General features: G+C 41.0%; 1 protein-coding gene across 13 annotated transcripts in view; it reads left to right on the forward strand.

Moving 5' to 3' along the window:
• The first annotated feature begins 3,216 nt into the window (after positions 1 to 3,216).
• The window catches only part of baz2ba (bromodomain adjacent to zinc finger domain, 2Ba), a 65,441-nt gene continuing 50,708 nt past the window's right edge, over positions 3,217 to 17,949 (forward strand). For all 13 annotated transcript variants that reach the window (XM_029457363.1, XM_029457317.1, XM_029457416.1 and 10 more), the window contains exons 1-2: positions 3,217 to 3,409; positions 15,626 to 15,668. The gene's annotated coding sequence lies outside the window, so the exon portion shown is untranslated. The remainder of the gene's footprint in view (positions 3,410 to 15,625; positions 15,669 to 17,949) is intronic.

The raw sequence follows: 17,949 nt of genomic DNA on the forward strand, positions 1-17,949 counted from the left end.
TACTTGAGGCACACCAATATTCTACATTTAGCAGCTGCAAATTGGTCCCTTGTGCTTTAATCACAGGCAGTTCAAATCATTGACTTTGCAAATCATTACATCTCACACGGCATTGTGTTGAAGACTACTGATGTATTGAAAGGATGCTACAAAGAGAAGATACTACATGGCTGGAAAGAATAATTACCGTCCGGTTGCTGGGTTCTTACATTAATCCAAAACAAAAGATTAAATTAAACTCAACTATTATAGCAATGTAAGATGTTGGAGGCAGAGAGGAACAATAGCGCTTGACTCATTCTATACAGCAGAACATTGTCTTAATTTAATTTATTGGGTGTTTATTTAATAGTTATTAAGTAGGACACAACAATAAGTGAGGCCTAATTCAATCGCATAAAAAGACATCCTTAGGCCACTTTTCTTGTGCGTGAACACTATTTTAAGCTCCACTTATGGTGTTCAAATTAAACATCTCAGAGTTGCTGGAAGCTTCTTGTGTTAATGGAATCCCACATAGCGGATTGTGTGGGGAGGAGAGCAGATGAATCTGTATTCCCTGAATGTGTCTGGGCAAAAATCAATAAATGCAAGCACAGCTACTCGCTTCTGATGGCTGTCCCTGTCTTTGCATGGTGGACTAATAGAAAAATAATAATTAAATCCAAATCACCACATTAATTTGTTTTCCATCAGTCTCAGGAGAGATTTTTTTTTTTACCCTGTTTCTTTAGTGGCTCATTATACTTTCTAATCAAGACAAAAAAAGTCCCTCTTTTAGACAGACATGCTATCTCCCTTCCCCCTTCTCTTCCCTGTGGTGTGCTTTCTCGCATTGCAGTCATTGTGCTGGCACTTATTATGTTACAAATGACCGAGGTACGGCAGGCATTCTCAGTGTGCATGCAAAGAGGGCCCACCCTTCTATGCTGCTAGTGCCTTCTCCTAATGACGATGCTCAGAGTGCCCCCCGATGCCGCCCCATGCAGCCCTCTCCCCCATTCCCGCCCCCATGTGCTCTCTTTAATGAAGATTCTCCAATGCAATTAAAAATCCTTGCTTCTTGCTGCTACTGTATGACAAGCCGAGCCACTGTCATTCCTCATGGCCTGTCATTCCTGCTACAAGAGGCGGAGAGGAGATGGAGAAATACACCAGGGTGCCAGTGGCTAGAGAGACAGATAGAGAGGATTGTGTGTGTGTGTGTGTGTGTGTGTGTGTGTGTGTGTGTGTGTGTGTGCGTGTGTGTGTGTGTTTGAAGAAGAGCAAAACCCCCCCATCTCAACAGGTAATGGAAAGGGGCAGAGAAGAAAATCAATGACCAAAGAACATGGAGAGCAAGCTTATAAAATGGCTTTAACTGCACACCACAAGCTGAATAAGGGGTTCTGTGTCCATCCTCCAAACTCGGGTGATCATGAATGTTTTATCAGACCCCCACCCCTGCACCACCTATCCCTTTTTTCTCTCTTTCTTTTTATACATAAAAATGATTTCTGAGCAACATCTTTGCAATTCTTGCAATAACATCAAAAACTTCAGGGTGACATTTTTGGAGGTTGTGACGTAACAGCGGAGGGAAGGTGAGAGTGAGAAGAAGAAAGAAACTGGATACATTTATGGTCATTTATAATGTTCATGAAGCATTAATATGAATGTGCCTGTAAACCAACACTCAATCACGCTGCTAACAATGAGTTCATTGTTTGTGTGTGATTTATGAGGTGTCTATAAACTAACAGTGGACAGTTTGTTAATCCAGTGTAATACCTGTTAAAATGGATACAACCAGGGATGGTGTGACATGTAGAGAGACACACACCAGTTGGCTCTGGCTCTGTGACCCATCCTCATCGGGGTGGGGCATGTAAGAACAGTTGCCCACTCCATCTGCAAAAAAAAAACTCCCCATCACCCCACCCCCTTGTTGTTTTCCAGTTGAATGAAATAATCTTCCCCGTCTGGAAACCCAGTCTGGGTCAGAGGGCCTGCGTTCAGCCTGTTGCTTATTGTGTGTTCAGAAGAGGAGGTAAAGCATACAATTAGGCACAGATGGCTGTCTTTGCCAGGCAATGTATTGATCCTACCCCGAGGAAGATCTGTCCCATTTCTGTTTTTGTTGGGCAAATGCCTTCTAATTTAGAGCCTGCGTGAAACTCATTTGTATTTGTTTGATCATGTGTCGTCTTCTGAGGGATCATCATTTGGTCAGTTAATAGTGAGACACAAGGAATTTTAGTGATCTGTATATCGATAAAATAACATAACTGTAACTTGATAGATGGATAGATAGATAGATAGATAGATAGATAGATAGATAGATAGATAGATAGATAGATAGATAGATAGATAGATAGATAGATAGATAGATAGATAGATAGATAGAAAGACATAGCATTAAGGGAAATGTAAGATTTATTTTAATTTAACTCATTAAATAAATAATTGCTGTACATATAGTAGCTAGTGTGTGGATGATAATATTATATACTGATGATTCCACCTAAACATCACCTGAGCCTTCAGTTTCCCTAATACCAATTTTAGCTGAATTAATTATTCAATTAATCATCAACTTCGGTATTTTGAAGATGGATTATTCATTTAACAACAAGCAAAACGCCCAAAATCTCTGATACTAGGTTACTCTAATAATAAACACAACTTCATTCATGTAGCACATTTCAAAATAAATCCTTAAAGAAGACAAAATCAAGTGTTGTTGATTGACGATTGTACAACTTTGCAAAATCTTTGCATCCAGGTATAATTTGATGCGTTGTATCCACCTTTTAAGGTATAAATTCAAACCATAATCGACATTATAATAATGAATCAAACTAATTAAAGTTATATGAAAGTTGTGTCTTTTACATGAGAAAACATAATTTAATGTGTTTTTTTTAATGCAGCCTATTTATTTATTATGTTATTTGTTTACACTAGTGGCCGATAATCGCCATCGGTCCGTATGGGTTAAGACGCCACTATCTAAATAAATAAAGTTACCGCTTCATCCCTGCCAGAGCTGTGTGTGGTTAATGACAATGTCGCATTTAAAGTAATAACGGACAATAACTGTATCCTCTTCGCTTACTACGGCCGCTGCACAAATAATAAGTTTTCTTTGTGTGGCAGTAGTGAGCTGACGTCAGGTCGGTTCCTTGAAGTGGAGCTGAATAAACCTTGAGAAGAGTCTCCTTCAATCTGCTGTTAGTAACTAACACACACACTCACACACCGAGACTCAATTACTGCCCAATTCCCTTCTTTATCATTCGTCCCCGACCTCTCTTTCATAACCAAAACCGACCAAGGAAAAAAAGAGGCGACAAGAAGACCGACCCGAAGTGTTAGTTGAACTAAAAATCCACGTTGGAAATAAGTAAAGTGTCGAAACTAAAAAAAGGTAAGTGTTTTATTTCACTGACGCTGTTTTCCCCTCATCACAGAACAAGCGATGAGCTGCGTAGAGCTGGCTTCGTTTCTACTTTCTTAGCTTCTTCTTTTGCAGCTTGTGTAAACTGGTTAATAGATAGTTTATTGTGTTACGCTGTAATTCATTCAGTCGGTGCAGTCGCTAGCGATACATTTAGTGTAATGTGTAAAGTTGTTTCTCTTTAATATAAAAACGAAGTGTTTGTTCCCTTCCTCTTCTGAGTGGTGACCTGATAGTGGGAATCGTCTTTGTGTCCCTCTCTTTTTCTCTCGCACCGTTCACTCAGGCTATTTGATAACTTGTTTAATTGTTGAGAAATTAAACTTTTTAAAGGGGGTTTCGTGGTGGTGTCTGTTTTGCTTTTATCAACCGTGTGATTGTCGGTTTTGGTTGCGTATTTTGTGCTGGATGTTCGCAACCGTCAACGTTAAAGGGGGGGTATCTGCGAGGCACCGGACTGCCGTTGGTCCTCGCTGCAAGTCCGTTAAAACCCATACAGTTTAATAGTCCCTCGACGCGGAAATAAAACAATTAGCGACAAATACATAAATATACCATTCGGTTCGGATTAACTTGGACGTATATTATTCATTTATTTTCGACAGCGGGTCAGAGTTTTTGTAGCTTTTCGTGTAGCTAGTGTTATTGCTGGCCAGCCTGCCTCGGAGCTGCCATCGCGGTCGCTTCCTCAAACCGAGAGGCATGCAGACAAGCTAGCAGCCGCTTGGCCGAGTTGTTGAAATTTATCCCTTTGTGTATATTACAATATCCTCCATTTTTTCTGCCCCTTCCAAAACAACAAGCCTCTCGCCATCTTGGTTATTTTAAATTCGTCCCTCAAGCACCCCTATCTCCCCCCACCCTAACTATCTCTCACACAAACACACAGGCTACTTTAAAAGGAAATGGATCCACGTTTTTTTTGTCGCAAGTTTTACCGAAGTTTTTGACTTGTTAGAAAAAATGAGAATGAGGAACGCGTCCTGTTTGTGGTTTTAAAAAAAGAAAATGAAGGTGGTTAATAGATTGCCAGCGATGATTTGAAGACAATTATTTTTTTTACCTGAAAGAGGGGACAGTTTGTGGTCGAGACGTTTGCTTTAAAAAGCAAATTGACGTAGTGTTATGTCAGGATTGTGATTTTTGGACAGAGACAGGTGGACATGGTGGTATTTTGGTACAACCTCAATCAAGCAAAAGTATAAATGCCGTTTTTAAACTAATATGTTGTTAAATGTCATTCGAAAGTACTCACTGCTGCTTTCTGTGTATGTTTGCAATTGAATATGAATGAATGAAGGAGGGAAGGAAGGAAGGATATTTATTACCAAGTAGCCTATCCTATAAAGGGAAGAACAGTCAAAATGAAATGTACCTCGATGTCACTGCCAAATAACAAGTGATTATACTTCCTTTGAATCGCAGAGTTGTTTGAAATAATTATGTGATTAAAAAGGTATTTATTAGCCTTTTAAATAAACCTTTATTGGTGTAGGCTTCTTGTGTTGTTTAGACTACACAACGTTGATTTGGTGTAAGATTGATAGATTTGCCAGATTGACACGTTTAAGACGTGCACACTTGCACATGCATCTCTCGTCATCATCACACTCATACGTGGTTTGAATCACCCCTGACTGAGCTATAATAATACTGGTTTGCAACAGTTGAGACAGGAGACTCTTGGAAAATGGTGACCTTATTTAATTTCTGTCATCCATCTTACAAAAGGTGTTATTTTAGCTTATGCATTTGCTCTGTCCCTCACAGTTAAAACTTGAGCTCACTTTCTTCCCCCATGTCCTGTAGGCAGTTTAAGAAAGAGGAGGGGAAAAGAAAACAAACCGAACAAATCCTTTGAAATGGAAAATCTGATCATTTCACCTCCCACCTCTTTTGTTTGCCCGTTTATTGCTGCAAAGCTGGAGTGCAGAGGAGCAGATGTTTAGCCAAACATGAAGGAGCGGTGCCTCTGTCCTTATGGGGATGGCTCTCCCTCCTCTCACTGCTGATGCATCGACATGACAGCTGCTTGATTTCATGGAGCTGCTAAGAAGCCATTAGTGGTATCAGTGAATTGAAACGGAACAGTGTCTCGCAGTTTTATACCACTAACTATCTGTTGTTGGCGTTGTTTTGTTCAGATTTGTTTGAAAATGTGTGTCTGTGCAAGTGCTGCAGCTGAACATACAAACCAACAAGAAGTGCTAATATATTTGTGCAGTGTGTTTTCCCATAATTTGAGAGAGAGAGTGAGCAAGAGCAAAAGGGAAGAAAGGGGAACAAATATGTCAGAGATTGTTTGCCATGTTGGTTTGAAATGAAAGCACACTGTGCTACCTCAAGCACACTCAAATCAGAGATGTCTCTCCTTGCCAGGCCAAGAAAAAAAAATCATCTCTCGGTTGGAGTTTTATTCTCTCTCCCTCTCTTTTTCTCTTTTTGCTTCTCTTTCTTTCTTTATCTCTCTCTCAAATTGGAACTGTTGTTTTTTAAGAGATAAAGGAGGACTTCCGCTTGACTTGAACATTCAGGAATTAAGGATAGACATAGTTAAGCCCTATTTGCATGTCTACCAAAGTCACAGCAAACGGTTGCTATTGACTAAGCTGATTAGGTGAAATTAGGTTCACGAGCTCTGTGTCTGGGGGTGCTGAATCTGACAGAACTTGGACAGCTTTTGAGAAGACAATCCCATGTGCACACATGGCTGTATTCTCTATAATCCTTTACTATTGAATATGAGCCTATCTTTTTTTTCTTAGGAGGAAACCCATAGTTTGTTCTTTTGAAAATGAAGTGAAGTGAGATTTATTAGGTGTGAATGATATATTGATCAAGTCATCGGTATGAGGCAACGCTTGCTCATATGTTACAGTATCACTCCGTACTGGGAGTGTTATTCAAATGAATGTATCAGACGTGAATAATTCATCTGTCAATTACAAGTGCATATGTGTGTTTATAAAAAAATATTTTTTTATAATGTGACAACCACTAACCTGCTCTGACAATCATCAACTTGTATAATGAGTGAGTAGAGCGCTGTTCCACATTTTGATTTTAAACAAAACTTGTTTTCACTTGTGGCATTTGTGTGACAGTGGGCACTTAAGTGTTCACCTGCTGCAGAATATGCAAGAACAAAGCAAATGCTATACGAAAGTATACCAAAAGTGTGCTCATCCCTTCGACTGATTGCAGAAACCTTATAACCACAGTGTTAATAAATCACGACATGAATTAATCAAGCAGTGCTTTGAGGTGTTTGCATAATGATGACACTTGTAGTACAGTCCAACACTTTAATATGAAACTGAAATGTATATATGGTATCAGTATTGGCAAAATGAACAGAAATAATGTTCTGCATCACAATATACAGGATGCATGCTTTAGGTATGATAGCACTTATCTTTATACTACTTCTACTTGTTTATGGTCTATATAAAGTATGTGTAGGACTTATCTAAATAGTTCATGACATTGTTATCAGTATTATATTTTTAGACAGAGATTAATAAGAGCCACAAACAACCTATTGATGATAAAGGCCATCTGGGAGGCCTGTCAAATCTCTGCATGTTAGCGCTGACACAGAGCTGTGAAATCTAGAGAGGAAGTCGAGGTCTGCTCTGTGTTAACCAAATGATTCAAGAACTAATGTTAGACAGACACTTGATCATATTTCCTCATCCCTCCCCATCGGTCAGCCGTTTACATATAAATGTCCATACAAACACACACACACACACAGAAAAACAATAATGACAAATGAAATGATGTACCAAGAAACGGAGGACCTTAAATAGATGTTTTTGAAGTAGACATTAATCCTATAAGGGATAATGGTCCTTTGAGAAGAAACAACATTTTAGCGAAAGCCCTAAAAGCTTCTCGGCATTAGATTGATGATGCCTCTTATTGCTACAGATCAAATTGGTGCTGCTGTGTCTGTGTTGGCCTACTGTTTTGTGGCTGCGTGTTAGAATACTCACGTATTGATACGTGTTTACATGGCCTCCCAGGTTAATGTCCTCTCAGCAGGAAAGTTGGTTAGCTCTCAGATGATCTACCTAACCTTATGTAGCCTTGCTATTTTGGTAACGCTGCTGGTTCACTAGATGTCCTGATAATCATCTGGGTACACAAATAATTGTCTAAAGTGCATTCTCAGTGAAGGCTACTTTTAATGTCAGCCTTTTCAAATATTCTGGCTATATTTGAGCCGAAATGTCTGCCTGTGTCTGTATAATGAGAAATGCGTCTTTGTTTTGAAAGCCAGACTAATGAGATAGGGCACATATGCCTCCTGTTGTAGAAACAAATGAACAATCTCAACTGTTAATTAAGACCAAACAAATCAACACCCGTTTTAGTTGTCTCTACATTTCTGCGTGGATTACATATAGTGGATTAATTACCAAACAATAAGCAGTGTAAAGTGCAAATGGGTCACCCCGCGTTGACTTTCAGGAGACAGAAGACAGAGTGGCCAAATTTGGGAGGGAAAGGCGATAAGCTGCTTTTTTGCTGTTCGTCCCCTGGGCCTCTATTTATCATTCAATGTGAGAATTTCCTTGATGAAAGTCAAGGTTGTTTGTGCTTGCTCTGTCTCGTTTGGATGCCTGTTTTTCCACCAGCAAGGTGAAAAGGTTGATTTTACCCTCCAAAGAGACGCCTTGTTTGGAAAGTCCAGGCTAGTTTCTTTTAATGAAGTCTCAAAAGGTCCTGATGATTTTTCCATTTCAAGGCTGTTTTTGTTTTCCACTTAGGCGAGGAGGCGAAAATACAGATGTACTCCTTGTTTTGTTGAGCCATAGAACAGCGTGCATACAAGTCCTTATAATTCACTGTTTGTCTCCATCACATATTCGTGCGATAAAGACATAGCAAAGAAGGTTATCACTTTATGTGAGCTGAAAGCATCCATTTAATGTGTGACAAGAAACAACACATATGGCAACATTATGAATACATTTCTTCTCTTGAAAGAAAATCCCATCCATGTTATTTGTCTCTTAACATTAGCTGAAATATGCTGTATTGGAACAACATAAACATGATGTTTTCCTGAGAAAACAAAACAGAATGTTTTCTGGCCTTTTTCTTCCCGTCTTGTCAAGGTGCCCATCATTTCAGCTGAAAGTTGATTACGGAAATGTCGACGAGGTCTGGAAAATCTGCTATTTAGTTGGATGTTTACCACACCTTGACATTCTCAATATGTAGCAGGGGGCCTGTATTTACACTTCTCTCTAGAATTCACCCATGCTGGCTGCGCTCAGATGGGAAAAGGATACAGGGAATGGAAAAGAAATCGGAATATGATTTTGAATGTGGGAATGGGAATGATATTGGTTTCTCTATTGGTGTGCCTCCTGGGTCACTGGGCTTCTTGATCATACTATGGAATAGCTTGTAGCAGTCAGGGCAGCTGTGAGCCTTGGTGAATGTTAAGACGCACGTAGACACAGACGCAAACATCTACACACACACACACACACACACACACACACACACAGACACACTTGCTGTCAGAACACAGGCATTTACGCATAGGGACACACACACACACACACACACACACACACACACACACACACTCACTCACACAAAAGCATGAGATTGCGCCTCTACACCCCCCTTTTATTGATCTTCTTTCGCATTTAAAATCTGGTCACTGCTGCCACAAAGGCTTTTTATTTTAGCTGTGCTGGCAAAGCCTGCTCCAAGCTAAGCCAAAATGTTAAATATTTAACTCCTACAGAACGCCATGAGAAATGACAAGGATAGTGAAAAACAAATAGAAAAGCAGTTTTGAGCTCAGCAACAGCAATATGTGTATTTGTTCAGAACCATGTTTTATGTCATCCTGGTACAATCAGCTATCACTCTGTCGGATTTGTAAGCGAGTTACCGTTGGGAGTTAACATTTGCATATGCAGCAACCTTTCCTTGATTACGTTTTTACCTGGAATTCATGGACATCCCTTTATTTATCGCCAGAAAAAAAGTATAGAAAAGAAATGAGCATTCAATCTAAATTTAACTTGACTCAGTACTGACCTACATGGCCTCACCTAGTTAGAAGCGAAGGCTGAAATGCTAGCAATCATTGGATTAGTCATTATTGGACCTGGGACAAGCTGCTGTTTTTAGCATTTTAAGGTTAAAAATGGATACTTATGTGTAGAAAGGCGACTCAATGATGTTTAATCCACAGAAGCCCCATGTAGTCTTACTGTCATTACACTCTCTTTAGTAGTATAGTGTTTTTCTCTTGTTCTCACTGGACACAAAACAAGGTATTAAAACATTTATTCCCCTCTTTCTTCTCAGGAAGTGTTCAGTTAGTCCCAGTTGGTGTAGAGGAAACGATCTCACTTGCCCTGTTCACACTGCATTTCGAAATAATTTGTCTTGAAAAGGTCAAAGCACATTTCAGCGATTTCGAAACGCTCCCACATATTAGCGAAAATGTATGTTGCATTAACTTTACTTAAAGAAAAACACCACCAGGCAGCCAAACCACACGGGCTTCCTCACCCAGTTGAACCTGCTGCTGTTGTTGTTTTTCTCTTGTCCAGCTATGAAAGCCTAGTCCCGCTCGCTCTTTGGTATTGTCCCGCTTTCCCCCTCTCTGTCTGTCTGTCTGTCTCTCTCTCTCTCTCTCTCTCTCTCTCTCACACACTCTGTCTGTCTCTCGCTCTCTTTCGCTTGTGCTCTCTCTTACTGAACGATGACACTGAGAGACAGCTGTAACGTGAGACGCCTCTCGATCCTGGCAGGGGCTTCGAAAGCCGAGGCAGAAGGGAGGGAGAGGGCCCTTTATCTGAGACTGGGGGCACTGACCTCCCTCATTCCCCTTCTCTTTTTCTCCTCCTTTCTCTCCCTGTCTCTATGTCTGCAAGCATATCCTATCCTCCCCCCACTAACAGAGTCCAAGACTGCACTATTGAAAAAGTGTAATGTGAAAACACTGTGTGTGTCCCCCACATAGCAAAAACCTGGTGAATGAAATGGTGTGTTGCTGCTGTTTAAACACCATTTACAGCTGCATGCTGCTTTTATAGTTCTAACATCTCCCCATGTTCGGTTCTGCAACTCATGTTATGTTGTCAGAATTCACAGAATATAGTGAGTGATAATTGGGTGACATATGTTTGAGATCTGTATAAGGACACTTTTTGTGTGTGTGCGTGTGTGTTTGGATGTAGATGGAAACATCCACACATCCTCCAGGCTATGGCTGCTAAATCCTCTGTGAGAGCTCCCGTGTGTAATCCAAACATTTAGAGCTAATTTAAGCATGCATGCAGGAGCAGCATCCTTTAGGAAACAACAGCTCTCTCTTGCTCTCTCTCTTTATCTCTGGCTCTTTCCATCCTCCACTCTTAGTGTGTGTGTGTGTGTGTGTGTGTGTGTGTGTGTGTGTGTGTGTGTGTGTGTGTGTGTGTGTGTGTGTGTGTGTGTGTGTGTGTGTACTATGTATGTTCATGTCTTGTTGTCGCTGGAGGGAAATGAAAGCACTCAATCACTCACCTGTCAGAGTACTTCAAATTCTGACCATAACACACGCACATACACACAAGGACACACAAATACACACAAATACACACACACACACACACACACACACACATGGACACATATGTGCATACACACTTACCCCGGAGGGTTTGACAGGAATGGCCCTTTATTGACTCCCTTGATCAAGGAGACAGCAGATCCATTTAATAGAAGCTCCACACACACACACACACACACACACACACACACACACACACACACACACACACACACACACACACACACACACACACACAGCATTGGTAGTGGATTCACATCTGCTCTCCACACAGCTCCCCTTATACAACAGAGCTGGTAGTCATTTAAAACTGTGGTTGCATTGAGTGCTGAATTAAATTTTGAAAGCCAATGCTAATACGTCATAATGTTTTTCATTGTCGGGTATGCCAACAATTTCATTGTCGAAGTTGCAGTTGTCATTAAAACAGCTCTGATTCGCCTCTTCACCACAATCTGTGTGTTATTTTATGGAGGGTAATCATGTCATGATACAAGCCCAGCCTGGGTTATAGGCATTTGCTGTTGGCCTTGGCCCCCGTGCTCTCCACTTGGCCGTGTTTTGTGCTGAGTGTTTTGGAAGGCCAGTTAGCCAAGAGGGTGCTGGGAGGAGATGTGACAGCTGTGTTGGTCATGGCTACTCTGACCTTCACACGTCATCTTGATGGATCAGCAAGGCTGTAACGATACACCGAAGCCGTTGTGCGGGCCTGTGCTAGCCTGATTATCCACTGGTGATGATCTGGTCACATACTGTAGAGATATCATGATATCATTGTTCCAAATGCAATTGTGGACAGTCACCATGCGAAGGCCAGGTTGACTGCCTATCTGATCTGAATGAGACGGGCTCTCTGTCATTAGGAGAAGAGTTATCAAGGGAACACAAAAACATTTGCACGTACACAAACAAAAAAAAGACAGACGCACACAATCGAGCCCGGTATTTCATATATATATATATATATATATATATATATTCTTCCAAATGGATTGCACTAATGTTCTGAGCTGTTCAAAGCGCTTTACTTTGTGTGTGTGGTGTAACCTGTTCCCTTGAGATGGCCCTTGCTCCATCAAGTCAAGGAAGAAACCATTTAGTGGAATGACAAACACACACATACACAGCACCGGGAGGCTGGGAGGATTTGAATTGCACTTAGACAAACGCTTCTCACACAAGTTTTTTATTCCTCCACCCGCTCCCTACTTTGCCCTTACACTTACTCACATACAAAGGTAAATTCCATTTTGTCAGCTTTCAGCCCCAGATCATGTAACAATAAAAGATGCTGCCCTGCAGTTAAACACTGCCAGTAAATCACAGGGCAAAGAAAGCTGGGAGAAGCACTTATTTTTAAGCAGCATGAGAGACCACACCAGGGGGGAAGGGGTTGAGACAGATAGGGTAAGACAGAGAGAGAGGGAGAGAGGAAGAGAGAGCTTCTTTGTGCACTATGTACTGGCATTGTGTGTGATGAAGAGATGAATCACTGCTATTTAGGGATTGGTTTCCTGCAACTGATTGTGTGACGACTCGGTGGCGGACAGACTGTCAAGACTTGCCTGTTTTGTTCTGGGGGCATCAGGAAAATGTCTGCGGCCAAGTCTCACTAGCTCACTCCCACTGGGCCCGGTGTGCCAGAGATCAACAGAGACAACAGAGACAACAGAGACAAACACCTCACCAGTGTCGCTCTTCTAACAAGGCATCAAATATTAAAAAGGATTTTAGGCCAATCCCAATATGTGTATTTTCAGAGTAAACTTGTTTTCCATGCTCAAATACCAGCAGAGTTTTTTTTGTAAAGGAGGCTCACATGAAAGATGGTGACCTTTCTTTTGCTTTCTTTCTTTCCTTTTCTTTGTCTTTCTCTTTCTGTGGCTGGTACAAAAGTCTGACCCTTGTATTTAACCCTGTGCAGATGTCTGAGAGTCTAAAGTAAAGTCAACATATGTGTGGCTGAGGCAAAGGGTGGATAGATTAGGGAAACCAAACAAGACAATTCAGAGAGACGTCATAACAGTTCCGTTGAACACTGTTCATGTGCAAGCATGACTGGAGTGTAAATGCAGGTAATTATAACTTTGCAGATAGTTCCTTTTTTTTGTTGTGTTTTTTTTGCCTTTTAAGTTAATTAGATGGAAATGACTAAGTAAAGATGGCTATAATGAAAAATACATTTTGATTGTAAGTTAAAAAGTTCACAAACATAACTTAGGGCAGTAATTTCTTGTTCGCTATAGGCTATAACAAATAGCTTTGTGCTACTTCAACGTGATTACAAGTGTTTTCTCTCATTAAATAATCTTAAAATGGGAAGAATCCTTGTAATTATTTTACTTTTCATGTTATGTTTATTCTATTATTTGGTAGACATCCTTTTGATAGTTTTTAATTGATCATGTAGAGCTACAAGAATGAGTTGATAATTCATCCATTGATCAAATAATCTGCAACTATTGTGACGATCGATTAATCGTTCATGTCATTTAACAGTTGTGAAGATTTTCTTTTTGGTCTTGTGTGGTAGTACACTAAATATCAATATCAAAATTAGCAATTTGATGGTGTCATCTTGTTTTGTTTTTTAAAAAGATTATTCAAAAGCATATAAAAAAAAGGAAATGACATTGTATACGAAAAAATAATGGAAATAAAAATATCTGAAGAATAACTAATAATGAAGATAATTGTTAGCTGCAGCCCAAACATAATACACTGACATCATTTCTGAGGACATTGCCATTGAAGAAGGCTACAGGCGTAAAAAAAGGTGTGTGTTTTGTTATATTGTATCCATCTGTCATTGATGTAAAACTGGTAGGATCTTACAGTAAAACGAGGTTAATAGACTAACAGCCTGATTTTCAGTCAGGCAAATGATGGCAGACAGCACTGGCTTTCTTATCCAGTGTAATTCACCTGCCTCGTGGCTGGCAAATCGTTTTCTGTGCTGAAGCCCTATGAGCAGAGATCCTTTAATCATCCACTAATAGGCTTTTATGAAAAAGCTGAAGATGAATTCAGCCTACCTGGCTTTCTGTTATCGTTATCACTGCGATGAGTTATCAAAGTATTTGTGTGTGTCTGTAGTCTGTGTGTGTGTGTGTGTGTGTGTGTGTGTGTGTGTGTGTGTGTGTGTGTGTGTGTGTGTGTGTGTGTGTGTGTGTGTGTGTTTGTCAGTCTGTCTGTGCGAGAGTGTAGATAATGAAGGGGACCATTGCAGTTCGATCAGTGCGGTTATTATCAACAGCGCCAGTCTAGGTGATTTCTGTTCAGTGAAAAATTGAGCTGTAATGACAGATGTGCGTTGCATTATGTGCCACAGACTTAGACATGACTGGAGGGCATATAAAAGAAAAAATCACTTAGGCTCATGAAATGCATTATATCCATTTTCTTATTTTACCCTGACAGTCATTCCAACAAGCGACATTTACAGGAATTACAAAAGAAAGCAGGAGTGAAAATGATGTCTCCTTTAGACTGTGTGCAGGATTACCAGCTAAAAAGTAGAAATATATTATTGTGATAGTTGACCACATCCGTGCTGACGAAGTGTCCCCCAGACTTGATTCTGTTGCTTGTGACCAGATGGATGTGTTTACTGTCAACAAAACCTTGTTAGATAGCTACCCCCCCCCCCCCCCCCACACACACACACACACACACACACACACACACACACGCTGCAACACTGTTTGTGTGTTGGTGTGTCTGTCTGGAAATGTCCAGCACAGCCTGCTTCCTTATGTCTGTGTGCATGTGTATGAGGACACGTTTGTATTTACTGTTTGGACGATGTCTAACCATGTTGACACAAGTTATAAACTGACATACAAGCAGAAAACTCTAAAGAGTTTTTTCCGTCAGTCGGACAACATTCATATTCCAGAATAAGTGTATATGAGCGTAAATAAAAAGTTGTTAAATCTGCATGTGCTCGCCTGCTCTAGTAATATACATAGCAGGGTGGCATCTGTTATGGTGAGCTGCTCAGATTAGGCTCAGGCTGTAAGAGCACAGGAGGGCCTTAGAGACAATCCATGAGAGATGGGCGTGAGAACGCCGGCAAGGCTTGGTTCTCTGCAAGAACTGTCTTGTGTTTAGGGAAAATATCCTCACACTCAAAGCTCCAGTGTCTAGATCCATTTCTAACAAACAGGTTTAGCAAGAAAGGGCTTGGGGAGAATGAGACTTTTTCTATGCATGAATTTCTTTCATTCTTGTGTGTGTGTGTGTGTGTGTGTGTGTGTGTGTGTGTGTGTGTGTGTGTGTGTGTGTGTGTGTGTGTGTGTGTGTGTGTGTGCGCTGTGTTTCAGACGTCACTGTATGTTTTGTTTGATGTGTCTAAAAATCACAAATACTAAGCCATGTAACTGTAACTTTGATATCCAGGTAGTTTTCTGAGGCTCCGTCTCCTTCAGGCCTCTCAAAAGGAACACAATTCCAGCATTATCACAATACTGCATATAATCTAACCACTGTATTATCATATAAATGAAAGCAAGCTGGAAACTTTTTATTCCTACGAGTCAGTTTGTATTTTTAACATGAACTACAGTGATCTTTTATTTCTGCTTTTTCTCCAGGTGTTACAGCAGTTATGTCAAAGAGCTGAAGACATCTCTAACAGTGAGTACACCGTGTTAACAATATTCACGTCTCCCTCTTTTCCCCACTGTGCCCCTGGTATATATATATTCTGAGTGTTACACAGTTGATGCGTGACTTTTTAAAATATATATTGTCACACATTTCTGCTTTTGCAGTTTTTAGTTTTTTTATGGCACGTCAGAACAAACTTGCAGACTCCTCCAGTTTCAAGCCTAATTTGATTTTCATTCATTCAGTGAAAGAGGATGTTTTTTTTCTCCCCCAATTAAATTTAACAAGAGCCCCTTGAAAAGCAGTTGTTATGATTACATTACAAATTCGGGGTTCATTCAGTGAATCAGGCAATTAATTAGATTTCTCCCATTCTAATCAGAATATTTGTCTTGAAACGTACGCGGCTAATAAACATCCTTTGACTTTGCTATCTGTTCAGAGCCAATGCTCAATGTAAATGGTTGTCAACTGTGCCCTACAGCGCTTCTGGTTTAGGATCTTGGATTGTGTTGAGTTGTTTATGGGTATTGCTGCGATGTACAGCTTTAATCTCCTCCTCTCTCCGTCCTTTTCTTTCTTTCTTTCTGTCTGTTTTCTCACTCTGTCTCCGTGTGAGAGCTAGCAGTACTCAGGGGCGCGGCTGCGTCCTCAAGGCTTCACTTCACACACACCAAGGTGGCAGTTTGTTGTTCCACACACAGACAATGACTTGCGCTTTTCTCTCCTGCTTGACTTGACGGCCTTGTGCCTGCGAGTGTGTCACCAGATCAAATGGGATCTTTTATACAAAACGTTTTTTTTACTGGCGGAGCTCAGGGAAATACTTGTTTCAGCTGTGACTGGCTCTTTAGCCTTGTATGTTACCAGACCTGATTCTTTCTAACCGTTATTGCTTCATCGCTGCCTGTGAATTATACATTATATCCCCCGCAGGTTGGTGCGAGCTGGTTGTATCATTTGTGATAAGTATTGATGAGTTCTCTCTTGGGGAATCAATTTCTAAGGGCGGGGGATGTAGCCTTGTAGATCAACCCCCACCGCTGACTGTTCCTAACCGGTGTCTTGGCTGCCTGACTTTTCTTGCAGCCCCATAGAGAACAAGCACAGCAGAGCACAGGGAAAGATGGAGCTCGTCCAAACAGCCATGGTGTAATTAGCTGACATTTGTTGCTTGGAAGACAAGAGAAGGAAAAGGGAAAGAGCTGCTCAACTCAAACACCCAAAGGAATATGCAAATGTTAAGGGAAAATGAAAGAAAGACAGAGAAATGTGTCTAATGGCATGGAGATATAATTATAATACATTCACGTGTGTGTGTGTGTGTGTGTGTGTGTGTGTGTGTGTGTGTGTGTGTGTGTGTGTGTGTGTGTGTGTGTGTGTGTGTGTGTGTGTGTGTGTGTGTGTGTGTGTGTGTGTGTGTGTGTGTGTTATGAACCCATTGAACTTTATGTTTTCAGTGTTTTGCAAATAGAAGGCATGAAACATTCGTCTCCAGAAAGGACTAATAGCCTTAATATATTAGGATAAGAATGACTAATCAGGGCGCTTTCTCTGCTATGAGATGATACCTTTGCCTTCTTGTTTTGTAGAACATGTCTTCAGCTAGGCATTACACAACTGAGTTACACGGTACCCACATGAAGCAGTCATCCACAACCGGGCTGATTCTCTGGTTCCAGGAAGGTTGTGTGTGAGCATGTCGTGTTTGTGTGCATGCATTTAGGGGGAGAGTGCTGTAATGCATGTAGACTATCTGTACTTAAGGCAAGGTGCTGCGTGAAGGAGCAGCAATGCTTACGCAACCCCATCTGCTTGATCCAAGCTTGAAATGCAATGTCTTTTAATGACAAAATACTGAGTGGCTGGGAGGTGCGCAGAAAAGGGATGAGTGTGTGTGTGTGTGTGTGTGTGTGTGTGTGTGTGTGTGTGTGTGTGTGTGTGTGATTAAGTGAGTGAGTGAGTGAGTGAGTGAGTGAGCGAGGGTGTGTATGTGTGTGTAGTGTGAGTGTGAAATAGAGAGGAATAAAGGGAGAGGGAGAAGGAGAGAGAAAAACATCTCGAAGGTCAGGAGCAGCGGGCGGCCGTAGGGGAGAGACACGTGAGACAGAGATAGTCTTGCGTCAGCCCCACAGCAGTCCGCTCTTTATGTGTGTGTGTGTGTGTGTGTGTGTGTGTGTGTGTGTGTGTGTGTGTGTGTGTGTGTGTGTGTGTGTGTGTGTGTGTGTGTATGTGTGTGTCCTGTGGGGCCAGCATTTCCATCAGCATCCCACCGTGTGTTTCAACGGAGCAGCATGCCAGTGTTTCT

The sequence above is a fragment of the Cottoperca gobio genome, chromosome 3, assembly GCF_900634415.1.
Source record: "Cottoperca gobio chromosome 3, fCotGob3.1, whole genome shotgun sequence".
In the NCBI taxonomy this organism is placed as follows: domain Eukaryota; kingdom Metazoa; phylum Chordata; class Actinopteri; order Perciformes; family Bovichtidae; genus Cottoperca; species Cottoperca gobio.